This window comes from Staurois parvus, unplaced genomic scaffold (genome assembly GCF_062004578.1).
Source record: "Staurois parvus isolate SC_StPar_1 unplaced genomic scaffold, SC_StPar_1.0 ptg000454l, whole genome shotgun sequence".
NCBI classification, from domain to species: Eukaryota; Metazoa; Chordata; class Amphibia; order Anura; family Ranidae; genus Staurois; species Staurois parvus.
The window spans coordinates 4410182-4436596 of NW_028318250.1; the positions used below are offsets into that span (position 1 = coordinate 4410182).

A 26415-nucleotide genomic window follows, 5' to 3' on the forward strand; every position below is an offset into this window, starting at 1 on the left:
TCCTCAAACAGAAGGTGGAGGAGCGCAAGGTCTCTAACATCCACCAGCTCCGTGATGTCGACATGGAGGAGTGGAAGAGGACTCCAGTGGCAACCTGTGAAGCTCTGATGAACTCCATGCCCAAGAGGTTTAAGGCAGTGCTGAAAAATAATGGTGGCCAAACAAAATATTGACACTTTGGGCCCAATTTGGACATTTTAACTTAGGGGTTCACTCACTCTTGTTGCCAGTGGTTTAGACATTAATGGCTGGGTGTTGAGTTATTTTAATGGGACAGCAAATTTACACTTATACAAGCTGTACACTGACTACTTTACATTGTAGCAAAGTGTGATTTCATTAACGTTGTCACATGAAAAGATAGAATAAAATATTTACAAAAATGTGAGGGGTGTACTCATTTCTGGGAGATATTGTATCTATAGCATCTTACTTGACATAGGGGGGCACAAGTGGGGCTCCTGAAATCACCAAAGGACCGCACATAACATTTAGTGAATATAATGCAATAGATAGCTGTCAGAAACTGCAGATATGCAACAGGATATAGCCAGAGACTACAGGTATGCAAAAAGAGATGGTCTGGGACTGCAGACATGCTACAAGAGATGGTCAGAGAGTAGGGGCAAGATACTGTATGAGGGGATATGTTTCAGGAGACAGTCATAGACTAGAGCAGGCTTTCTCAACTTTTTTACACCGGAGGTACCCTTGAAATAATTTTCAGATATCCAGGAACCCCTGCTAAGATTACTCTGTTAGGGATCATAAGGAAAATGCACTTTACTCTGGTGGTTAGTAGAAGGCATGACTCCTTACAGTGCGGGTTAGAATGCCACAATTACAGTCAGCTGAAAAGATCATTGGTATTCCACTGATTCTGACAAGTGGCAATGGACCTGAAATTATGAAGGAACTATTGGTTTGAAGGTCAACTAGCCACATCTCAAGGAACCACTAGCAACCTCTGGAGGAACCCTAGGGTTCCATGGAATCCTGGTTGATAATGCCTGGACCAGTATTTATACTGAGATTAAATTACACACAGGTGAACTCTATTTACTAATTAGGTGACTTCTGAAGGCAATTTGTTCCACTAGATTTTAGTTAGGGGTATCAGAGTAAATGGGCTGAATACAAATGTACACCACACTTTTTAGTTATTTGCTTCTCAAAAATTTTGAAAACCATTTATCATTTTCCTTCCACTTCACAATTATGTGCCACTTTGTGTTGGTTTATCACATAAAATCCCAACAAAATACATTTATGTTTTTTGTTGTAATATGACAAAATGACAAAAATGTAAAGGGAAATTAATACTTTTTCAAGGCAGTACCTTGTCTGCAGTACCTAACCATCATCTGTACCATGTCCGCAGCCTCTAAGCATCTCCTGTACCATGTCTACAGCCCCAAATATCATCTGTACCATGCCCACAGCTTCTACCCATCTCCTGTACCATGTCCACAGCCTCGAATCATCTCCTGTACCATGTTTGCAGCTTCTAACCATTTCCTGTACCATGTCCGCAGCCCCTAACCATCATCTGTACAATGTCCACAGCCCCAAATATCATCTGTAACATGTCTGCAACCTCTAAGCATTTCTTGTAACATGTCTGCAACCTCTAACCATCGCCTGTACCATGTCTACAGTTTCCAACCATCTCCTGTACTATGTCTGCAGCCCTTAACCATCATCTGTACCATGTCCGCAGCCTCTAATCATCTCCTGTACCATGTCCGTATTCTTAAACCATTTCTTGTACCATGTCTGCAGCCTCTAACCATCTCCTGTAGTATGTCCGCAGCCTCTAACCATCTCCTGTAATATGTCCGCAGCCTCTAACCATCTCCTGTAGTATTTCCGCAGCCTCTAACCATCTCCTGTACCATGTCTGCAGCCTCTAACCATCTCCTGTATGTTGTCTGCAGCTTCTAACCATCTGTATCCTGGAGGCAGCCTCTAACCATCTCCTGTATCCTGTCCATAATCTTTAACCATCTTCTGTATCAGGTCCAAAATCTCTAACCATCTCCTGTATCATGTCTGCAGTCTCTAACCATGTCTTGTTTCATGTCTGCAATCTCTAACCATCTCCTGTATCATGTTTGCAGTCTCTGACTACTCAATGTATCATATCTGCAATATCTGAACATCCCTTGTATCATGTCCACAATCTCTGACCATCTCTTGTCTTGTATCATGTCTGCAGTCTCTGAGGAGGAGCGTGGGGAGGAGTCAAGAATGAGAGCACTGTCGGGGTCATGGGAGGAGTCAGATGTGTGTACAATAGAGAAGAGAATATAGGATAAAACCAGAGCAGCCAATTGGAGCCCAGGGAGGACCACCTGACAGTCCTGCACGGTGCACCTGGGAGGAGGTCAGTGACAGTGGCGCCAGACCAATCTGGGCAGGGGGCACTGATATAAGGGGGGAGTGAATACAGTAAGGTGGGGGGTGCACTGATATAAAGGTTTCCCCTTATCATATGTAACCCCACTCCCCCTTACCTTAGTGTAGAAGGTGGTCTGTTGCAGTAGTTTTCACTAGAACAGGTGGTGAGGAGAAACCTTCACATGGGACACCTTTCTGACTGAAAACTGCTGCAAGCTCCTTTAGCAAATTGTTATTTTAACAATGTCTCTTTCGTAACATCTATGTCAGTTTTTCATGATGTCTGTTCTCCAGCTGGGGAGATTCAGCCTCTATTTGCCCTGTTTACCATTCCACCAAATCACAAACTGAAATTAAGAGCACCTCTGTTCTATTGATCCTGAAAGTTACTGGTTTTCCCCTCAATTTCTGTGTTGGTGGCTAATTGTGTATGGGACGGAATTTGAAGGGAAATCTCTCCGGCTGGATGCAGGTTGCAAAACTGCTGGGTTACATTAACCTGATGTTCAAGGAAATGGGGAAATATAGTTTTTTACTTTTCTTATAACTTAAACATATTGCTAATAGCACTGCCAATATGTTTGTAGCTTAAATATCAATATTTGCACTGTTTTGCACTTAAAATGGCAATTTTATGTACTTTTTTGAAGTGTCAGTAAAAAAAGGTGCCTCTGTCAGTAAATTTCATGATTTGTTTGTCAGTAAAAAGAAATATTGGTGCTGTTTGTAAATTTTGGTGTCTTCTCAGTAAATATCACTTTAGAGACAAATCATAACTGCTAGGGATCACTGCTGTTACAGGCTCATCACAAACCAATGCTTTTACATCTGTGCTTCCTAAAGTCTCCTTACAAATGGCCTGTGGAACATTTGATATAATCTATTATAAAAAAATTAGAAGAAAAACAATTGACGAAAGCCATGAACAAGACAGAAGAGTTAGACAGACAGTGTGGAAGATATAAACCAAACAAACTAACAAATAGAGGCCAGACTATAGAATATTTGCCTTTACTGGCTTAGGTAAGTGCCAAAGTGCCACATGTTCAGCACCATGGGTCTACAGTATGTACAGTATGGCCAGCTTAACTCTTTGCACTGTTTTTAAATAATCAAACTGAAAAGACAATCTAGACTACTCATAAATAGGAACTCCTCTACCTCAGTACCATCACAAAAGTTCTACAGCATAAAAACACCTGTACATAAGTAAAGATGTTACACAATACAATCTATTTTGGCACCAGTCAATGCAAATCTGTCAAACTCCTGGAGGAACCTGGGTGAAACATGAATTAACTGTGGAGATCTGTTCCCACTATTCACTCCAACAGTCAGATAAAATACTGGGGCCAGTGTTTACTTTTTTAAATAAAGCTGAGTATTTCACTGAATTACAACAGGATACAAAACACCTAAATTATAGGACATAGCCGGGGACAAATGCCTGTTTGCTGGAAAGGTGGAGGCTGTATATAATATGCAATATGCAAAATACCAGCAGTCGCATAAACTTGGTTACAGTAGTTTTACTAGACAGAAAGGGCTTTTTTTAAATAGTAAAGTAGGGGAAGACTAGAATTCCCATTTACTGCTGTCTGCAGGGCCGAAAGTAGGGGGAGGCGGGGGCACTTGCCCCAGGCACCGCATTAAGTGGGGTGCTACCAGGGGTGCCACCCTCGCCTGTACTGGGTACTGCCCGGTCAAGTCTAAAGGTCAAGCGGCACCTGCTACAAATAATGCTTAGCAACAATAGCTGAAGCGCCACTCAGGAATGCTTTTCTATAAGGCAGGCGGGCAGAGTGATTCAGTGATGGTGCACTGTGCGGTCTCCCTCCTACTTGTTTCTCCAGTATTTACAGCTGGCATCGCTTGTCCTTTAGACTTGCTCGGGAAGCAGTGGCGCTTACAACTCGGTAATCGGTGCGGGCGGGGCTGGCACCCCCGGAAGAAGTAGGAGCGAAGTGATTCAGCTCTGTGAGGTTCCCTCCTAGTCCTCCTCGGTGCCCAAACAGCCCATGCCTTTTCTGAGAGAGACAGCCCAGCTGCAAACCGCAGTAAAAAGTTTCATGGGGCCTCAAACTGGAAGGCATTTCTTAGGAAAGGGGGTTTGTGTGCTGAAGGCCCTGGACTAGAAAGGTGGGGGGTGCAGAGAAGGAACTGGATGAGGGGATGGGGTTGCAGAGGAGGCCCTGGACTAGGAGGGGAGTGCAGAGGAGGTCCTGGTCTGGGGGGGGTCAAAGAAGGCCCTGGACTATAAAAGGGGGGGGGGGTTGGTGTGGCAAAGACCATTGATTAGGAGTTGGGGTAAAGAGGGGGCTCTGGACTGTAGAGTGCAGAGAATGCCATGGAATAGAAGGGGAGTGCAGAGCAGGCCACGGACTGGGGGGGAGCAGAGGAGGCCCTGGACTTGAAAAGGGGGGTTGGCATGGCAAGGGACCTGGATTAGGAGGGGGGGGGTGTGCAGAGGAGGCACTGAACTTGGGGGAGGGGGTTGCAGAGGAGGCCCTGGGCTCAGGGGGGGGGGTGCAGAGGAGGCCTTGAACTTGGGGGTGACAGAGGAGGCCCTGGACTTGGAGAGGGGTGCAGTGGAAGACTTGGACTAGGAAAGGTGGGTTGATGTGGCAAAGGCTCTGGATTGGGGGGTGTCAAAGGAGACTCTGGATTAGGTGAGGGGGTGCCTGGAGGTCCCAGACTAGAAAAGGGGGTGTCATGAGGCCCTGGACTAGGACAGCGGATTTCTGAAGATCCTGCACTAGGAGAGGGCAAGCAAGGAGATCTTGGACTAGGAACGAGATTCAACAACACCCACAGTTTTGGTGTGGCACACAAAGCACAACCTATATTACCACATACCTTTTTTTTGGGAGGGGAGGGTGCAAAAAAAAATTACCAACCCTAGGTGCCAGATGTGCTTGCTTCGCCACTGGCTGTATGTGTTACTGTTGCAGATTTTCTTGCATGGTGAAAACTTTGTCATCATGACAGTGACACTCTAATCCCTCAGCAAAATTAAATCCAAAATGTTAGGATGGATTTATAGTGCCCAAATGAAAGGGCCTATGCAACTTTTAACTTTTCAAAATATTAAGATCTAAACATATCTTCTAGTCTGCAACTAGTCATTACTGCTTGTGATATCTGCCCTACTGTGCCCAAAGTGTATACAAGGTTTAGCATGTTTAGCACATGATAGCTGCCCACAAAACCCAAATAAAATATTAAATAGAAGAAAATTGTGGATTTCTGGAAGTAACTGGCTGTGACTGACAGCCTGCCCCCTGCCTCCCAATAACAATATGGTGGTGCTTATAGTGATATATTTGATGTCTGGCACACACTCATAGATGCAGTTGTGATTATAGGGGTTTTAAAGAGAAAAATCATTACGACAAATTTTCTTTCTATAATTTATTTTAAATTATAGGCCATATATTTCATTAATTCCAATTGCTAAAACGTTACCAGGCCTATTTACTCACTATGGGAACATGTCCCAGAGGATCCTATCCCTTGTTTTTCCAAAAGCAGCCTCCAATCCTAGTGAAATTGCCATGGTGACAACAGGTTGGCAAAGCACACAATAATAATGATACTCCAGGGACATGAAAAGATGCTTAGTTGGAATGGGAAGACTCTTGCAAACCTTGTTTGCAACTTAAAAAAAACAAGCCGTGTGACGAGTGTGACACAGAGCAATGTGATCTCCCTGTTGATGCCCCATGGTTTTGAAGGTACAGTAATTAACGTTTTCAAAGCAAACCTACCATTGAAATTCATTCTTCATATAAGTCAATTGGGCACATTGCCTTAAAAAAAATTATGTTATTGTTCTGGGTAAAAAAAATATTTTTTTGCTATGACAGGTCCTTGGTTTTTGACCTAGACTTGGCAAATATTTAATGGCCTTTCTGGCTACCAGGAGCATAATGGCTGATTCATACCAGAGGGGAGAGTTGTAGTCAAATAAAAGGATCAGCAAGGCACAACCAAGGCTCTCCCCCTTAACTGGTCTGAGCCCTTTATTACTGTCCTCAGTCCCCCCATTACTGTCCTCAGTCCCCCCCTTAACTGTCCTGAGCACCTGTCTTAACTGTCCTGGGCTCCCGCTTAACTGTCCTCAGTCTCCTCCATTACTGTCCTCAGCTTCCCCCCATTAATATTCTAAGTTCCCCCTCTTAACTCTTCTGAGTCCTCCATTACTGTCCTGAGCCTCCCCGATTACTGTCCTAAGCACCCCCCGATTAACTGTCTTGAGTCCCCCTTAACGGTCCTGAGTTTCCCTGCTTAACTGTCCTGAGCTCCCCCCCCAAAGTGTCCTGAGCCTTCCCCTATTACTGTTCTGAGCCTCCCCCTTAACTGTCCTAAGCCCCCATTACTGTTCTGTGCTCCACCCCTTAACAGTTCAGAGCCCTCCATTACTGCTCTGAGCTCCGCCCCTTAACTGTCCTGAGTTCCCCCTCCTAATTGTCCTTTGCCCCCCCTTAACTGTCCTCAGCCCCCCCCTTAACTGCCCTGAGACCCTCCATTACAGTTTTCAGCGATCCCATTAATGTCCTCAGGCCCCTCTTCACATTGCCCTCCTCTTCCTGTCCTACCTTACACAAACAGGGAGGAGGATGAGAGGCACAGCAGATTTGGCCAGAGGGTAAGCTGGTGATTGGCTGCTAGGACCGCCCTGCATCCAAGCAGCCAATCACCTGCTTGTTAAGCCAGGAGCCCCGCCCTCCATGCAGAGCTGTCCCGCTTTCCGCTGTCAGCTCTGTGAGAATGAGAATGACAGCGGCAGCAGTGATAGCTCTGGGAAGGATGGCTCCTAAATGGCAGTATCATGGTGGTCCGGATAGGACATGCAGGAAGACTCTATTTCATACAAAAACACACATATAAAAAAGTAGGAACAAAAATGTGAAAAAAAGCACTTGGGAAGAACTGCAGCAGTAGCACAAACTAAATGTGCACTGAAAAATAGACATGTGCAATCCATTTTGTAAATGCTTAGCAGTATTTTCTTGCAAAGTGAACCTGTGCTTTGCCCATATACAAAAAATAGTATAATATAATATATAAAATATAATATATATATATAATATAATATATAAAAATAGTAAAATATAATATATAAAAATAGTATAATAGTATAACTTTAATGCTTCCCCCTGTTTAGGAAGGCCACAAATGCAGGATGCTGGGTGGCGAGACATCTGCCTGACCTTCTACAACTCGCACATACCAAAAATCTTCCACATTTTAAGGCAAAAAAACAAAATGAATATGAATAATCAATATTATTAACTTAATGAACTATTCCAAAGCAAAACAAATTTTTCCATCGTGTACATCTCCACTGAAAATACATTATGATTTTCCTCTAATAAAATAGTTAAGAACAGGTAAAATAGGATCCCCCACCTCACTCCTACTCCTTTCAACTTTAGCAAAATAAAATCCACATACTCTGTCAGCATTTAGTAATATAATCTATTATATCTGACTGTTTTAAAAGAGAAGTGTGTTTTGTTTTTTAAATCGTACTTACCTAGATGGATGCAGCATCGATCCCTCACTAAGGGTGAGAGCTGAGTGATCAGATGCTGCTTATCGCTCAGTTCTCCCTGCCTCTCTAAGCAGAGCGCGCTGGGCTGTGGAGGGGGTGGGAGCGGCTAGCCCAGGCTCTCAGCAGCTCTCCCAGGCTCTCAGCGGCTCGCTGAGAGGCTGAGCCAGGTGCCGATCCAGGCTCGTGGGTGGATCCTGACCATATGACCATCACGATCCTTCCCCAGCGTGGACCGGCTGAGTGACGCCAGCCGACAGCAGACTTTAGCTCGCTGTCGGCTGAAAATGGGTCACAGGATTGCAGATCGAACTGATAATCAGTGCCCTGATTATCAGTGCAGCCCCATGAGTGCCTGTCAGTGCTGCCTGTAAATGCCCATTAGTGCTGCTGCCTATCAGTTTCCATCAGTGCTGGCCATCAGTGCCCATTAGTGCTGCCTATCAGTGCCCATCATTTCTGTATATCAGTGCAGCCTCATCAGTGCTTCCTCATCAGTGTCCACCACTGCTGCCTAATCAGTGCCCATCAGTGCCCATCAGTGCAGCCTCATCAGAGCACATTAGCGAAGGTGAAAAATTACTTATTTGCAAAATATTATCACAGAAACTAAGAGAAACTTTCTTTTCAAGATTTTCAGTATTTTTTTATTTGTTTAGCAAAAAGTAAAAAACCCAGTGGTGATCAAATACCACCAAAAGAAAGCTCTATCTGTCTCCAAAAAATGGTAAAAATTTCATATAGCTACAGTGTTGCATGAGCGTGCAATTATCAATCAAAGTGTGATAGTGCTGAAAGCTAAAAATTGGCCTGGCCAGGAAAAGGGTGAAAGTAGCCAGTAGGCAAGTGGTTAAATAACTTAATTTAGTTAAATTAATTTAATATATTTTTGGAATTCATTTCGTTTTCAAATTCGATTTGATTTCAGTTCTACCGTATTTGGAAAATTCGAATCAGCATTCGAATTTTAACTGGCATTTGAATTGTTGCGCATTGTTGTATATGACATTTTTGGAAGACGGTTATATTCTTTCGATTTTGTTCTATATGATTCTTGACTGGAAATAACCGCAATTGTATGGGACTTTAATGGCATCAATCCTTAAGTTAAAAGATTTACATTGATCTTTTTTTTGTATCAAACATATAAAATTACAAACATAAAAAATTATGTAAAGGTGGTTGTTTATAGAGATCAGTGTGTTATTATATCACCATCATGTAACATTCTAACATTGCAGCATTTACAACAATGTGCAATTGCAATGTTGGAATGTTATATCATGGTGATATAATAGCATATTGATCTTTATAAACAACCGACATAATTTTTTATGCTTGGAATTTTATATGTTTGATACAAAATAAAGATCAATGTAAATCTTTTAACTTATGGATTGATGCCATTAAAGTCCCATACAGTTGGGGGTTCTTTCCACGCAATGTATATTTTAGGGATGCAGGCATGTACCAGGAATACCTCAGGTCTTTTTTGTTGTCCAATATTCTATTTAATTCTGTTCTATTATTTTATCTATTTTGTTCTATTCTTTTCTATTCTCTTACTTTCTATTCTATTCTATTCGACTTTAATCCATTCAAAATTCGAATTTTCGGAAGACAGTTGTATTCTTCTTATTCTACTCTAATCTATTGAATTCTATTCTATTGTTTTTTTCTATTCTATTCTTTTCTATTCTATTTGAATTTATTCTATTTGAAATTTGAATTTCAGGAGACAGTTATATTCTATTTTATTTATTATACTATTTGATTTTATTCTATTATTTTCTATTCTGATCATTTATTTTCTACTTTATTCTAATTTATTCTTTTATGTTCTATTCCATTCTTTTTGTTTTTGAATTCTATTTGAACTTGATTTAAATTTGAGTCTAATTCGATTTGAATTCGAACGTCATCCAAATTCTGCTTTGTTATCTCGGATTTGTTATTATTGTAATTCAGAAATGTGGATACATCCAAATTTCTGAATAATGAAAAATGTGTCATTTCGGAAAGAAACGAACGGCACATGTCTAATTGTTCTGAAGTACATGTGTTCCCTGTGTGGACTATTCACACACAGCCAGCTACTGTCTAATGTTTTGTAAGCACCTTTAATGTGGATTAGCACTATTGTCTGAAATGAATTGCAATTTAGGAAATGTATAGCGTTTTTTTATAAATGCAGTATTGTAAAGCTTTTTAATATTTTACAAAGACAATAATCTTTTATTTTTTGTACCTTCTCTAGGATTAAATTGTAGCCTTAGGTATATTACAGGTTGTTGTGTATGCATGTAGACAGGTACATATTTATAGGCTTATAACTTATTAATATGCTGACAACTGTTGAAAACATCTCTGATGTTTACAGGTCATACTGCTATCATGTGGCTCTTGCCTTTTATTGATTTTTTTCTTTATTTCTGTCTTTATTCTTTAACTAGAATGTGAACACTTATGTTTTAAAGCAGAACTACACTGCACCTGAGCACCACAAAGCTAAAACACTATTTAATTCATTTTTAATATTCAAAGCAAACTCACCCATCCATCCATGTCTCTATGCTTTATTTTGCTGAGAAATCACTTAAAAAAGCACCCCATTTCTGGCCATGGTCATCTAGAGTAAGGTCAGATGATTTATATAGCAATTACTACCAGGAATCAATCTGCCCTTAGCTCATGCATGCAGGCAGGAGGGTGTGCTTAGCTGAGAAAATCCCTCCTTCCCTTCCCAAAGGCATTTAGGATGCATGATGTCATTTGCCAAGGCATGGAAACCCAGAAAATAACTGAAGAAATATAAAATAAAAATAAAGTCACAAACAAGTAAATATGATATACGTTCCTATCTATTTACTAATACCAGCAGCATAAAAAGCAGGGCCCTATCTTTCCTCTTGTACCAGATTGTATTGTAACTGTACTGTCTGCCCTCATTTTGTAAAGCGCTGCGCAAACTGTTGGCACTATGTAAATAATAATGTATAATAATAATAAGGAATAAAAATAGTCAATGTTGACTGCGAGAGAGAAGTTCCACTTTAGTAGAATATGAATATTCACAGTATTCTACAAGAAACTAGATAGAAATTTGACAGCTGAGACAGTAGACTTGTTTTTTAAATTGTTACTAAACCCACAACAGTAAAATCAGTCTGTATATGCAGTAAAACATGCTTGTTATACTCACTGTGGAACCTAAAAGGTTAATCCTCCACATTGTATAAAAAGGCTGTTTGATTGTTTGATCCTGTCTTCTCTGATCCTCCCCTTCTTCTACTGTCCCCATTTCATCTGCTGATAGTACAGAGCTCTAGGAGTCACTCACATGCTCCGTTTAGTGTATGGCTAGAGAGTTTTTTTTTTCTTTGGGAGGGTGCATGTGATCAGCACAGGGCCAATCAGTGCTGTCCAGACAGAGGGTCAGGGGTTATGCAGCCTCATAGGACAATCAGAGAAGAATGAAAACTCCTCCTGCAAGCTTTAACCAGTGCCCTGCTGGACACTGATAGAAGTCACAAGACAGCTATATACTGCTGATGAAAAAAGGTATTTAGCAGTTTATATTTACTAAAATAATTGCATTTCCATGTTCTGTGTACTGTGGGAGACCAGATATAGTGACTGCAGGCTCCTGGGTTAGTAACACTTTAAGGTGTGTGCTCCAGAGCTGTCATCTCAAAATTACGAAATGGCAGCCAGGCATTCACACTGATCATGTATTATAATGCATTACAACTTGCCAGCCACCTAGTTTCACAATTCTCTCTTTTGCTTATGGAAAAAGACCTCGTGCAACAATGTATAGTGAAAAAAGTTTCTGAAACATGTTATTAATGCTCAAAAATTAAAACACAATTTTCTATTCAAATAGCTGGATTTTTTGGATGATTCAGGGTTTTTACAAAGGTAGGAACATAGCCAGAGGTTCCTGGAAGTTCCATGAAGAACTATCTATGTCTAATTCAGGCAATCCAATGTCGGTAACATTACTAACTCAAGCAGTTCTTATTACTGCCACTTTAAGAACCTGTCACTAAGGGTGCTGGTGCTGCTAGCGCATTTGTAAGTAAAAGCCCAGCACCACCAAAACTGGCCACAGATGGATCGAAAATCTTTGGGCAGGTTATCGACTTCAGTACAACCAGCCTGTCGGGTTTTCTTCATTCGATTAATGCTGCCGACTAAAGTCAGCAAGTAATTATTCTATTCTGATAGTGGGAAAACCTCTCAGAATTTAATAGCGCAGTGGGAGGGATTCTACCATCAACATAAATCGAAAAATTGTATTTCCTTCAATCTGTAGTTGAAGAAAAGAAATTTGCTTAATGTATGGTAAGCCTAAAATTGACATTATTGCTGCTCATAGATTAAAGTGGCATTAAATCTAAAAACAAAAATGTAGTATTTTGCAGCTAGCTAATCCTTAAATATGATAGTTTTTTTGTGGTAGCTGCATTTGTTTTCTTGTTTAGGCTTTTTCCCCCTTTATTTATACCTGGTGATCTGTCCACTAATGCATTTCCTGTCTTAGGGTGTGTCCACTCTTCCTGGAAGAGCAGCAAAGACACCATTGGGCAGCTGCATTCTCAGTCTGGTGGGAGGGTAGTGTTAGAAAACGCACTAGCTAGCAGAGTTAGATGCACAAGACCAGTGGTCTCCAAACTGTGGCCCTTGCCTTGCTTTTATCTGCCCCTTGGGGCAATATTTCATCCACTGACACCAACAACGGGGCACAATTTCCCCCACTGATACCAATGAAGGGGCAAAGTTCCTACCAAAGACACCAACGATCGGGTACAATTTCATCCAATGACACCAATGATGGAGCACAATTCTTCCCACTGACAAAAACAATGGGGCCCAATAACACCAATGATCGGGAATGATTTTTCCCAATGACAAAATCCCATATCTTGCCGTACAATAGTATCCCAATAAATAAATGTGCCAGTCCTACATATATTTTGATAGATGTTTATTTGCAACAAAGGTCACTAAAAGTAGTAGCAATATGTAAATCCTATCATTTAGGATGGAGTGGAGCAAGAAAAAACACATGAAACGCTTTGCTTGATGTTGATGGATACATAACAAGCTAGGACCTCATCGGGCCTATGTTCCATTGTTATCTTCTGCATAATTTTCCTCAAGCTACGTGACCTATTAGCAGCTCAAATGTTCACATAAATACTTCCACTGGGATCACTAACTTACGTTCATGTAAATTGTACGTCAAACAAGTGGGACACCACACAAGTGACAACTTTGCACGCCATGAACAAGTCTCCTAGGAGGCTTCAGCACCTTAATGAAGAACACTACGTGGACTTGATTCCTGAACAGATCTAACATAGCCTAGAGATAAATAAAACACATGCAGAAATTTATATAAAGAATGCACAAATGTACAGGATTTACTGGATTTATACTTTCTGCCCCTCCTTACCCCAGTTGACTGGCTGGGCTCAGTATCACACTAACAAGATAAGACATTATATGAAGCATGCCAGCAATGGGAATAGAGAGGCTCTAACAGAATGTTTGGCCATTCAAGATGTAACACCATCACTTGGTATTTATGATACGAGGATAGGTCATTATATTCTCAGTTCTTCTTATTTCGAGGTTATTGAAGAATCACTTCATCTCTTCATCAAGTAATACGGTAAGTGAATGTTGGTGGGCAGAATCACCTAATTTTTAGATTTCCTTAATAGATCATTAGTGGTCCAATCTCCTGGGTACAGTTTCAGCCTGTGCTAACTATATCGCATTTTCCATGATGCTAATGGTATAAATTAAAGTGTTACTAAACCCAGGACTCTGCATTCACTATATCTGGTCTCCCACAGTACAAGGAAGTGCAATTACTTTAGTAAGTGTAAACTGCTAATTACCTTTTCTGATTAGCAGTTAGAGCAGTCTTGTGACTATTCAGCAGAGCACTGGTTAAAGCTTGTAGGATGAGTTTTCATTCTGCTCTAGGAGGATGCAGAACCCCTGACCTCTGTCTGGACAGTGCTGATAACATGCAGTCTCCCAAATCTCTCTAGCATACACACCAAACTGAGCATGTGCAGAGTGACTCCACACGATATGTCTTATCGTGAGATAAGGGGGCACTGGAAGAAGGGGAGGATCAGAAAAGTCAGGATCAAACAGCTAATACACACTAAAGTGAGCCTGTGCAGAATGGCAATGGTTCATTCTGTCTTATCAGGAGATAAGAGGTGGACATTTGAACAAGGAGGAGCAGAGAAGTCAGGATCAAACAGTATTTTTACACAATGCAGAGGATTAACCCCTTAGGTTCCACAGTGAGTATAACAAGCATGCTTTACTGCATATACAGACTGATTTAACTGTCGTTGGTTTAGTAACACTTTAAGTGAAAGATCCAAAAAATGAGGCAGATCGGCATATAATAACCACAACAATCAAGTGTACCTGGAAATCTAGTTTTAGATACCTCTAGATTTGTATGGATACAGGGCACAGTTCACCTAAAAGGCCTAAATCACAGTAACCAGACAAAAGGATCTCCAAAGCGGTTTCGAGGCTACCCAATCAGATGATCGGGAACCAACCTACCATCTCCCAATCATTTATTATGTGACCTGGAGCTGTCAGTGACAGCACAATCACAGTACTGTACAGCACGAAACCGGAACTTGTATATGTGGCAGCACAGAATAAGGCCCACCTCTGAAGACGTTAACCTAAAAATAATTTATTTTATAAAGCAAAAGTCCTTATTCCGGTGTGCTAGATTTGTGAATATTAGAGTATTGTGGATTTTTTTTTTTACTCCCCCCCCCATTTATATTTACCTAGGTGGATTCAGCATCGGTCCCCCGCCGGTTCTAAGTGTGATCATATGATCGATGAATGTTGAGTTCTCACAGCCGCTCTGAGCAGTGAGCAGTGACTGTCAGTCATCGATGGCCACTCTGCCCTCCCCCCAGCACTCACTGGAGCTCTGGGCTGTGGAGGGGGTGTGAGCGGCTGGCTCAGCTTCACAGCTGCTCACTGAGAGGCTGAGCCAGGTGTCGCTCCACACTCTGGGGTGGATCCTGCCTATAAAGTAGAGATCTTTCTCCACCCTGGCCCGGCTGAGTGATATCAGTTGACAGCGGGTTTCAGAACGAACAGCTCTCCTGTGATCCACAGGAGGAGTATAGCCAAAAGAGCTTTGGCTGTACTTCTTTAATCACTTGCCTACCGGGCTCTTTTACCCCCTTCATGCCCAGGCCAATTTTCAGCTCTCAGTGCTCTGGCACTTTGAATGATGATTGCGCGGTCATGCAACACTGTACCCATATGAAATTGTTATCATATTTTTCACACAAATAGAGCTTTTTTCTGGTGGTATTTAATCACCACTGGGTGTTTTATTTTGCACTATAAACATAAAAAGAGCAAAAAATGTGAAAGTTTTTCTTTGTTTCTATTATAAAATTGTGCAAACATGTAATTTTTCTCTTTCACTGATGTGCGTTGATGAGGCTGCACTGATGGGCACTGATGAGGTGGCACAGATAGGCAGCACTGATGAGGTGGCACTGATGAGGCAGCACTGGTGGGCATTGCTGAGGAGGCACTGATGATGCTGTACTGATATGCAGCAATGATGGGCACTGATAGGCAGCACTGATGGGCGACACTGATGGGCAGTGCTGACTGGCAGCACTAAATGATGGCATTGACTGGCAACACTGCTGGGCACTGATGGGTGCAACTGCTGGGCAGCACTGATATGTGGCACTGCTGGGTGGCACTTCTGGGCACTGGTCATCAGGGCACCGATCATCAGTGTCCTGATGACCAGTGCCGATCTGCTCTGTGACAGTTGCCGATCTGCTCTGTGACAGTGTAAGGAAAGTGCAACCGATAACCGGCAACTTTATTTACTCGGTGATCTGCTGTGTCATTGGACACAGCTGATCACATGATGCTGTGATTCGCCTTTTACCTCATCACGTGATCTGCTGTGCCTGTAGGACACATCGATCACGGAGATCGCCGGGTGCGTGCTGCTGGGGGCGCGTTCTAGGAGGACGACATAGGACGTCCTCCCAGAACTGGACAACCGCGCTGTAGCTGTCATTCGGCTATAGCGGATTAGCAAGTGGTTAAGCCCTATGTACAGGTAGGCCCTGTTTCCCCAAGAGTAGTTGAATGCCAGCAAAGGAGGGAAAAAATATGAGAACCGGTAAAGGGGTCTTATGGACTAGGACACAAGGCTATAAACCCAGTCGTGGCTAGGCAACACACTTTAAAGTTGAACTCCAGGTGCAAAAACTTTAATTGAAATATATTCCTCAATAGCCACAAAGGATATAAATCTACTTCGTGTACATCGAATGCTTTTACAAACACAGATATTGCTTTGTAAATGTAGTCGTAACATCCTGTAAATAGCCTGTGCAGACAGCAGAGGTATAGGAGAGGCCCAGCAGCTCTACCCACAACAGGTGGTCTGCAGAACTACAAGAGAGGGTGGAGCCAAGACCAGTCATTCTGCACAAGGAGAAAGAGCAGCAGTGACCGGTCTTTATTACAGGAAGCTCCTACACAGGGGCAAAGTGTCACACTGCATTACTGCACAGATCTGAAGGAAAAACACAAAGCACACAGAAATTCAAATGACAAATGCATTTAAATGATGTTAGCTTATTTCAGAGTTCAGCTTTATTCAAGCATCAGATTTATGGCTTTTATAAACATAAATCTCGTATTTATTATGCCGTATTTTTCATTATAGTGTCACTTTTATTTATTTATATTTATTTAAATTTTAGGAATTTACTTTTCTATACAATTAAAAAGGGCCTTTAAAACCTGAAGACTAAGTTATTTACAAACCGAGGCGCAGAAGCATGGAAGGTTAAATGCTAGCTGCAGGGTACAAATGACGTTTGCCATAGTTAACCATGTAATTTCAAAGCCACAGAGGACTCTTCATTAGGTGATATAGTCTGATAATTAGGAAGTTCTATACAGTGGTTGTTTTCTCAATAAATCTTCAGGGAAGCTTTCCCAGGTCAAGAATACACTATTTTAGTATTCCATAAAAAGTATTTTCTTTGGGGAAAATAGAGAAGAATGAAAAAAAAGGCAGACTTTTGATGACTAAAAGATATTTACTTTTATATAAATTTTAAATTTATATAAAAATTTATAGTTCACACTGATCAGTTTTTCTTCCATTTTTTGCGTTTATAAACAGCATAAAAAAAATGCATGACCATTAAAGCCTGTGGAGAAGAATGAAAAAAAAAGGCAGACGTTTGATGACTAAAATAATATTTACTTTTATATTTTTATATAAGTTTGAAATTTATATAAAATGTATAGTTCACACTGAATAGTTTTTCTTCCATTTTTGCGTTTATAAACAGCATAAGAAAAATTGCATGACCATTACATCCTGAAGAGAATGAAAAAAAGGCAGACTTTTGATGACTAAAAGATATTTAATTTTATATTTTTATATAAATTTTAAATTTATATAAAAGTTATAGTTCACACTGATCAGTTTTTCTTCCATTTTTGCGTTTATAAACAGCATAAGAAAAATGCATGACCATTACATCCTGTGGAACTCTTCACGCTGGTCAATGCATGTGTGTTTCTCAGTGGCGGACTGACCATTTGGAAACTCGGGCACTGCCCAAGGGCCCAGGGTCAGTAGGGGGCCCCATGAGATGCCCCTGGTACCTTTTTCATAGGCTTTTTTAAGTTTGGGCAAGGACACAGGGGCCCCATGATCCCCTATTGCCTGGGGGCCCCATGAGTTGTCAGTCCGCCCCTGGTGTTTCTACCACGTTTTTGCAATGGAGCAGTACCAAAGTAGCCTAAGATGCTAAATATTAGCCATTTTCCAATAAAATTAGTTTGTAAGAAACTTAAAGGAAATCATGCAGTTTAAAGCTTATAAAGTTTATAAATTCTGTATAATAATAATAAAAATAATAAAAATCTTCTACCAGGACACTCTTCTTCTTATCATGACTGATTGCCCATCTGTTTTAAACTTTGCAAGCTGAAGTGGATGAATATTCAAATGTTGCCATAAAGGGTTGTTAAGATGCACAGAAACGCAGACGTGTGTGTTTTTCTGTGCAAAACAACATAGTGCCGCAACACCATGCGGTTCCATTCTGAGCAATTTTGAAAATGGGTTGGGGACTTCTTACCCTGTGCTTCTCATGGGTTCAAATGAATGGGCTGTTGTAGCTGTGATGTGCACATGCACATACACTCACCGGCCACTTTATTAGACTGGCCATACATTATACAATTTTCTTGAGATTTTTGGTTTAGATTTACCAAAAACCATATAATAGGAGGTCAAACCTAACAACACTTTCAATTGTATCCAATTAGGCAGGCTCTTGCACTACATAGCTGAAGGTAAATCTGAAGGAAATTGGACAGATATTGGACAGAAAAATGTATAGTGTATGGCCAGCCTTAGGTACACATTGCTAATGCCAAAAAAATATCCCCCACACCATTACACCACCAGTAGCCTGAACCATTGATACGAGGCAGGATGGATCCATGCTTTCATGTACTTTACACCAAATTATGACCCTACCATCTGAATGTCACAGCAACCAGCATCCCCGTTCCCCTCTGACCTCTGACATCAACAAGGCATTTTTGTCCACACAACTGCCGCTTACTGGATATTTTCTCTTTTTCTGACCATTCTCTTTAAAACCCTAGAAATGGTTGTGCGTGGAAATCCCAGCATTCCCAGACCAGCCCGTCTGTCACCAACAACCATGGCACATTCAGGTCACTTAAATTACCTTCCTTCCCCATTCTGATGCTCGGCTTGAACTTCAGCAAGTTTTCTTCACCACATCTAGATGCCTAAATGCGTTGCTGCCATGTGATTGGCTGATTAGCAATTTGTGTTACCAAGCAAATGAACAGGTGTACCTAAGAAAGTGAACGGTGAGTGTATGTGAAGCTAGACTAATTCTAGGTTCACACCTATGCAGTTTGCATTTGACCCGTTTCTGCTTTGTGTTGCATTTTTGCACCTGCATTTTTGATGCGTTTTGCGGTTTTTTTCTTGTTGCTAGGCAGATTTAAATAGCAAAACGCCACACAAATGCATCAAAAACACATAAAAAATGCACCTCATGCTTTTCTGCAGCATTTCCATTGAAGTCTATAGTACCAAAAACGCAACTTTTTTGCGTTCAAAGTCCCTGACCCTTTCCAAAAAACGCACCAGGTGAAAATGCTGAGACGTGAACGTGTCCCATAGGAAATCATGTTAAATGGATGTTAAATGTTTCTGCAAAACGCTGCGGAAAACGTTTAGGTATGAACCTAGGGTAATACAGGTTTTCTTTTTTGCGGAGACAGGTACTTTCTTTTAACAAGGCAAAGTGTCACTGCAGATTTACAGCCACACCCAACCTGCAAAGACAGCATGCAATTCATATAGTAAAATCTTAGCATTCTTAGATTGTAAGCGCTAACGAGCAGGGCCCTCTGTTTCCTCTTGTACCAAATTGTATTGTAACTGTAATGTCTACCTTCATTTTGTAAAGTGCTGTGCAAACTGTTGGCGCTATATAAATCTTGTATAATAATAATAATAATAATAATAACTAGCATTCCAGTGAGTTTTACATTAATCAAAGACTCTCCCATGGGTGAAAACAATGTGCAGAAGTCTTCAATATGCTGTATGAGTTCCTTTGCAGCTATGACTTGTATACATATATTTTTTAAAAACATTTCCTTAGGCCCCATTCATACCTAGGTATTCTAAAAACGCAAGCAGAATTGCACATTTCTGCCCACATTTTTGGAAACATGGTAAAAATGACGAAAAACACACTACGCGCTTGTGGTACCATTAGTTGTTAATGGGTTGCAGTCTTGTGTGACAAAATGCGGAAAACCGTGGAACGCAAAACGCGCTTGGCTCAGTGTAAAAAAAAAAAAAAAAAAAGGTACTTGGGCTACCAGGGGCGGACTGACAACTCATGGGGCCCCCAGGTACCAGGGGCATCTTATGGGGCCCCCTACTGACCCCGTGCACTCGGGCAGTGCCTGAGTTTCCAAATGGTCAGTCCGCCCCTGTGGGCTACTTTGCCACATTTGTTTCACGTAAGGTAGCCTATTCACTAGGGCCTCCCTAGGCTGTCAAGTGACAAAGGCGTCAAAAATGCGCACCTTGCCGTTCAGGTGTAATCTGGGCCTTTATTTGCACATATTGCAAGTGAATAAATTAAAAATAGTATTAATTTCACACCAGATTTGCAGTTTGCTTTAAAATTTGCAAATGAGTGTTTATTTCTGATATCCAATCAAATAAGTAAGGACAAATGCATTTTTCCAAAGTAATTAGGAATAGGTAAGTGTAGTACAAGATGTGTTTAGAAAATGTAGCTGCAGCTAAATAAATATATTATAACAATAAAATCACATTGTTTTCTTCTCTCATCACATAACAAAATGTCACAAAGTACACTAACCCTTTTCACATCTGTACGGGTGGTGCCACACAAATGCCTGCAGCCGCACCACCCACACAGAGGAATACGGAACCCGTAATTCTAATGGCACGCCACCCGCACTGGAAATTGCAACCATACTGGGAACCTTGGGCTGCAATTTCCACAGTAGTGCAGGGACTCTTCCCTGGTTGTCCTGGGGCATGAGAATCCATTCATATGATTGGGTTCTTGTGCCTGCGCAAATTGCGGCCCATACGGCCGAACAGATGTGAACCAGGGCTAAAGGAGAAAGATATTGGGGTTGATTTACTAAAACGGGAGAGTGCAAAACCTGGTGCAGCTCTGCATAGAAACCAATCAGCTTCCAGTTTTTTGGGTTTTTTTTTTTTTTATCAAAGCTGAAGTTAGAAGGTGATTGGCTACCATGGACAGATGCACCAGATTTTGCACTCTCCAGTTTTAGTAAATCAACCCCATTGCATTGAATAAACATTACTTGAATAAAAACAATTAGTTTTCCAAAGAAAATATCCATCACGTAATTAGAAAGAAAAACTTTCTCCGTCAGTAAAACATCCCTTACACATCAACAGGGAGGAGAAATGTATGCCAATTTAAGACCAGGGCAGAAAAAGGCATTGCTCATAGCAATGAGATTCTAATTAGAAGATTAAAATGTGTTGTTATGGAAAATGCCACTATTTTCCTTCCCATTGAAGTGCACTAACATTCATTGAGCAGGGGTCATTTGGTCTGTTTGCAAAAATTATTTTTTTTTTATACCAAATTCTACAATGCATTTAAACAAATGACAATATTCTATGTAATATGATATGACTCCATTTCAATACATTGCCCTTTCCCCAGCTTGTAGAAACACAAGTATGTGGACAGTGCTAAACTCACCGATACGATGCTGTCTGGAGTAGCAGTTGTAAAGAATGCAGCTTCAGGAGACCAGGCAATAGGCAGCAACACAACTGATCTAAGCTTTCCTCTCTGCTCTGAAAATTCCTCCCAGCTCCACCCTTTAGGGATGCTCTAGTGCAACTGCCTTGTATAAGTACCAGACAAAAACTACTCTTATAACAACATACAATGTCCCTGATTATAGTCTACCTGCAGGATGCTAGGAGATTATATATTTTAACCTTTATAAGATTTTAAGTGATATTTCTGTGCAGCCATACTACTGGTTTGAGTTCCAGACACCTTTTGAGTCAGTATACTGGACCAGTTAAATTCAAGGATATCTAGTATAGAATGAGAACACATAGTTTTATTAACAATAGTTTCTTTAATTTACAAATGTGAACAATATGATTTAAATAATCATATTGATGAAAGTTAAAGCGGAGTTTCACCCACTCTAAAAAAATAAAAGTCAGCAGCTACAAAAATTGTAGCTGCTGACTTTTAAAAAACAGCCATTCACCTGTCCCACGATCCCACGTTGCCCCCGCCCGTTTCACCGGCAGTCCTGTATTACAGGTGCTGACATCTTCAGTGTGGGCAGCCGGCTGTGATAGCTTGTGGCTTCACATCCGGGTGCCCGCTGCGCATGCGCAAGTAGCGCTGCACTTCCTGAATGTGTCAAGTGTCCCAGAAGACTTCGGGGAGGGAGGGCAGGAGGACAACTTCCACTTCCGATCGCCTAGGCAATCGCAGCGGAAATGTGAGCGGGTACCTGTCAAATTCAGGTACCCTCTCCCCAAAGGTGCCAATTCTTAATGGGGAGTGGAGGACCAATCCTTAAAGCAGAACTTCCACTTTTTACATTTCAAGGTTCTGCTTTCTGATTACTAGTACCTCTGCACAATGATTCTTCACTGATCCATTCTTGTAGTGTAAAGCTGGCCATACACTATTAGATTTTTTCAGCCAGCCTATTGGCTGAATTAAAAGTAAATCAGATTCCTCCATCCATGCAATACAGCACAAAATTCCCCTGCTGAGTTATTGTATTCTGACAGTCAGCACCAGAAGCTGTCAGAATACCTGAACCCAAGCATGCATATGATTGGATGCAACCGCTGTTTGACAATTTTCTGCCCAACTTGTTTCTCAATCAAAGGATGTCAGATTGAAGAGGGCTGACAAGACAGTTCACTAAGCAAATTTCAGAATGGTTCATCAGGAACAGGACAAAATTTGAACAGTGTATGGCCAGCTTTAGTCTATGAGTCACATCTGACTGATTCAAAGTAACAGATGCTCTAAAAAGGTAACTGAGTTTAACTGATCAGTCTTTAAACTGGTATTAAACCCAAATCCTTTAATGTAATACATTGCAGCTTAAAAACCACTTCCCGACCGCCCTATAGAAGAAATACTGCTACGGGGTGGCACGGGTGTGCAAAATCACGTATATACAGTGGGGCAAAAAAGTATTTAGTCAGCCACCAATTGTGCAAGTTCTCCTACTTAAAAAGATGAGAGAGGCCTGTAATTGGCATCATAGGTAGACCTCAACTATGAGAGACAAAATGAGAAAAAAAATCCAGACAATCACATTGGCTGATTTGGAAAGAATTTATTTGCAAATTATGGTGGAAAATAAGCATTTGGTCAATAAGTTCATCTCAATACTTTGTTATATATCCTTTGTTGGCAATGACAGAGGTCAAACGTTTCCTGTAAGTCTTCACAAGGTTGGCACACACTGTTGCTGGTATGTTGGCCCATTCCTCCATGCAGATCTCCTCTAGAGCAGTGATGTTTTGGGGCTGTCACTGGGCAACACGGACTTTCAACTCCCTCCAAAGGTTTTCTATGGGGTTGAGATCTGGAGACTGGCTAGGCCACTCCAGGACCTTGAAATGCTTCTTACGAAGCCACTCCTTCATTGCCCAGGCAGTATGTTTGGGATCATTGTCATGTTGGAAGACCCAGCCACGTTTCATCTTCAATGCCCTTGCTGTTGGAAGGAGGTTTGCACTCAAAATCACACGATACATGGCCCCATTCATTCTGTCCTGTACATGGATCAGTCGTCCTGGTCCCTTTGCGGAGAAACAGCCCCAAAGCATGATGTTGCCACCCCCATGCTTCACAGTAGGTATGGTGTTCCTTGGATGCAACTCAGCATTCTCTCTCCTCCAAATGCGACGAGTTGTGTTTCTACCAAACAGTTCTATTTTGGTTTCATCTGACCATATGACATTCTCCCAATCCTCTTCTGGATCATCCAAATGCTCTCTAGCAAACTTCAGACGGGCCCAGACATGTACTGGCTTAAGCAGGGGGACACGTCTGGCACTGCAGGATCTGAGTCCCGCGCCGCCATTCGTGCCCGTGGCTGTCAATCACCGGGTCCTGAACGGTGATTAATCACAGGCGCCCAATGATTGCCGAGCTTCTCTGACGGGGAGGAGAACTGTTTGTCAGCTCCAGCACACTGCTTTGGCTGTGTAGAGCACACCCATGAAAATTAGTGTGCTTACAGTGAAGCACATGGACACAGCACTTACTAAAACACTCCCAGCACACAGTTAACCCTTTGATCGCCCCTCATGTTAACCCCTTCCTGCCCAGTGCCATTAGTACTGTGTCAGTGCTTTTTATTAGCACAGATCACTGTATTGGTGTCACTGGGGATGTCAGTGACACCAAGTCAGTTCCCCTCAGTGTTAGAATGGCCGCTGCAGTCCCGCAATAAGTAGCTGTTCACCGCCATTACTAGTAAAAATAAAAATCCCAGTATATATATATTTGTAAACGATATAACTTTCACATAAACCAATTGATTTACATGTATTGTGTTTTTTTTTTTTAGCAAAGACATGTAGCAGAATACATTTTGGCCTAAATTTATGACAAAATTTGAAATTTACATTTTTTTTCTGGACATGTTTAATAGCAAAAAGTAAAAAATATAGTTTTTTTTCTCCAAATTTTTTTATATAGTGCAAAAAATACAAATTGTCTATTTGTGGTAGAAAAAAATAGACATACATTACATTTGGGTGCAGCATTGCATCACCGCGCAATTGTCAGTTAAAGCAACTCAGCGCCGTAACGCAAAAAGCAGGGCAAGTGGTTAAAGTAGTACTAAACCCAAAAGCAAACATTATATTGCAGCTTGTCAATTCTTGAATGTGATTGCTGAATTCATTTTCTTTTATTTTCATCTGAAGATCTAGCTAGTAAGTCTGTTTTTTTTTACAAAAGAACAAGCTCTCTTGCAGACTGTATCAGTTACAGGAAAGTGACAACCCAATTAACACTGGCAGGATTGCTGAGAGTGATCAGCTTTTATTTATCCATAGAAAACCTTTATTCCAAAAGGACTGTAACTGTACAGAAAGTGTTACCTGGAGCTTGGCTTCAATTTGTTAGTGTATTTAAATTTGCTAGTGCATCTAACACTCCTCTCCCCACAGACTGACAATGCTGCTCTGGGCACTCTAATACAGGAGGTGTGTTACTGGCCTTAAAGCTTAAAAAAGAAAACGAATGCAGCTATGACATCTAAGGATTGGTAAGCTGAAATATAATACATTTAACACTATCACTCCCCCCTTCGCCCAGACTGAAAATGCCGCTGTCTGCTGTGTCCTGTGCTCCTTCATCCAACGTGGTGTCTCGCTAATACAGGAGGTGTGTTACTGGCCAGATCACCAGGTGAAAACAGAGGGAAAAAGCCTAAATAAGAAAACTAATGCAGCCACCACATCTAATGATTGGTATATTTTAGTTTTGGTTTGGGGCTTAATACTGCTTTAACAAACATTAGATGCGCTGACTGCTTAGTCTTCTCTTTTATTCTGTTTCCCTCTGTTTTCACCTGGTGAACTGGTCAGTAGCACACCTCCTGCATTATAGTGCCTAAATTGTGGATGAAGGAGCAACAGAGACACCTTTGGATAGCAACACTGTCAGTCTGGGGTGAGAGGAATGTTAGATGCACCAAAAGATTTAGATACACCAAATATTGAAGCCAAACTCCAACTAACACTTTATGAGCAAATACAGTTCCCTTTAAGAGAAAGGTTTTACATAAATGAGTAAAAGCTGAACTTTGTAAGCACCCTTTTCATTGTCTCGACCCTCTAACTGCTACAAATGCAGAACAGCTTGTTCTGTTGAAAAACAACAGACCTACTGGCCAGGTCACCAGGTAAAAATATAAAAAAAGAAAGCTTAAAAGAGAAAACAAAACTAATGCAACCATCACATCTATGAATTATTATGCTGCAATATAGTTAATTTTTGCTTTTGGATTTAATACTGCTTTAAAGTGAAATTCCAGACAAACAGCTAAAATACATGTATGCTAGCTGTTTTACTTAGGGAACAAATATATATGTATATATTGTTTTTCCACAGCTTCACTAAAAAAATGTAAGTCTGCTTTCAGCACTCATTATTTCAGGAAACTCCATTGTTTATAGAATTATGGGAAAAAGACCCTTTACCATTTCCCCGAGGCTTACTAGCCATCATCCTGTGTTGTGATAACAATACAATAGATTAAGAGCGTAACCTAAAAGCTGTGACATCATTGTGGCATATCATATCATCATTGTGGGTGCTGCCTTCTAAAGCTGCAGCAGATTTGTACAAAAGCAGAGTACAAAACAGCAACTACAATAGGACAGGGTCAATATAAAATCCATAAACATATTACTTGAGGCTTTAAAAATGTTATCTTTCTATACTTTAGTACCATTAGGCTTCAGAATTAATATTTTAATGGCAGTCATAGGCGGTAGAGGTCTTATGGACGCACAAGCACAATCCAACCATCTTCTGCCAGGTCACCAAAGACAAGGTAACAGTTCATGTTTAGCATATGGAGAAGGGTGGGTGAGCTGCAATTCTGACACCTTCATTGGCAAGTTATCAGGGTGAACCATATCAATTGGACATGAATTTTTAATCTGTCCATTTGAAGGGTTGCAGCAAAAAGAAAGTCCACTCCATTTTTTTCACTTATATACTATATTGGCAAAA

General features: G+C 41.1%; 1 protein-coding gene across 1 annotated transcript in view; it reads right to left on the reverse strand.

Annotated features, from left to right (window-relative positions):
• The window catches only part of LOC149452945 (uncharacterized), a 92716-nt gene extending 71257 nt beyond the window's left edge, over positions 1-21459 (reverse strand). Inside the window, exon 1 of the mRNA XM_089688792.1 lies at positions 21367-21459. The gene's annotated coding sequence lies outside the window, so the exon portion shown is untranslated. The remainder of the gene's footprint in view (positions 1-21366) is intronic.
• Positions 21460-26415: the final 4956 nt, after the last annotated feature.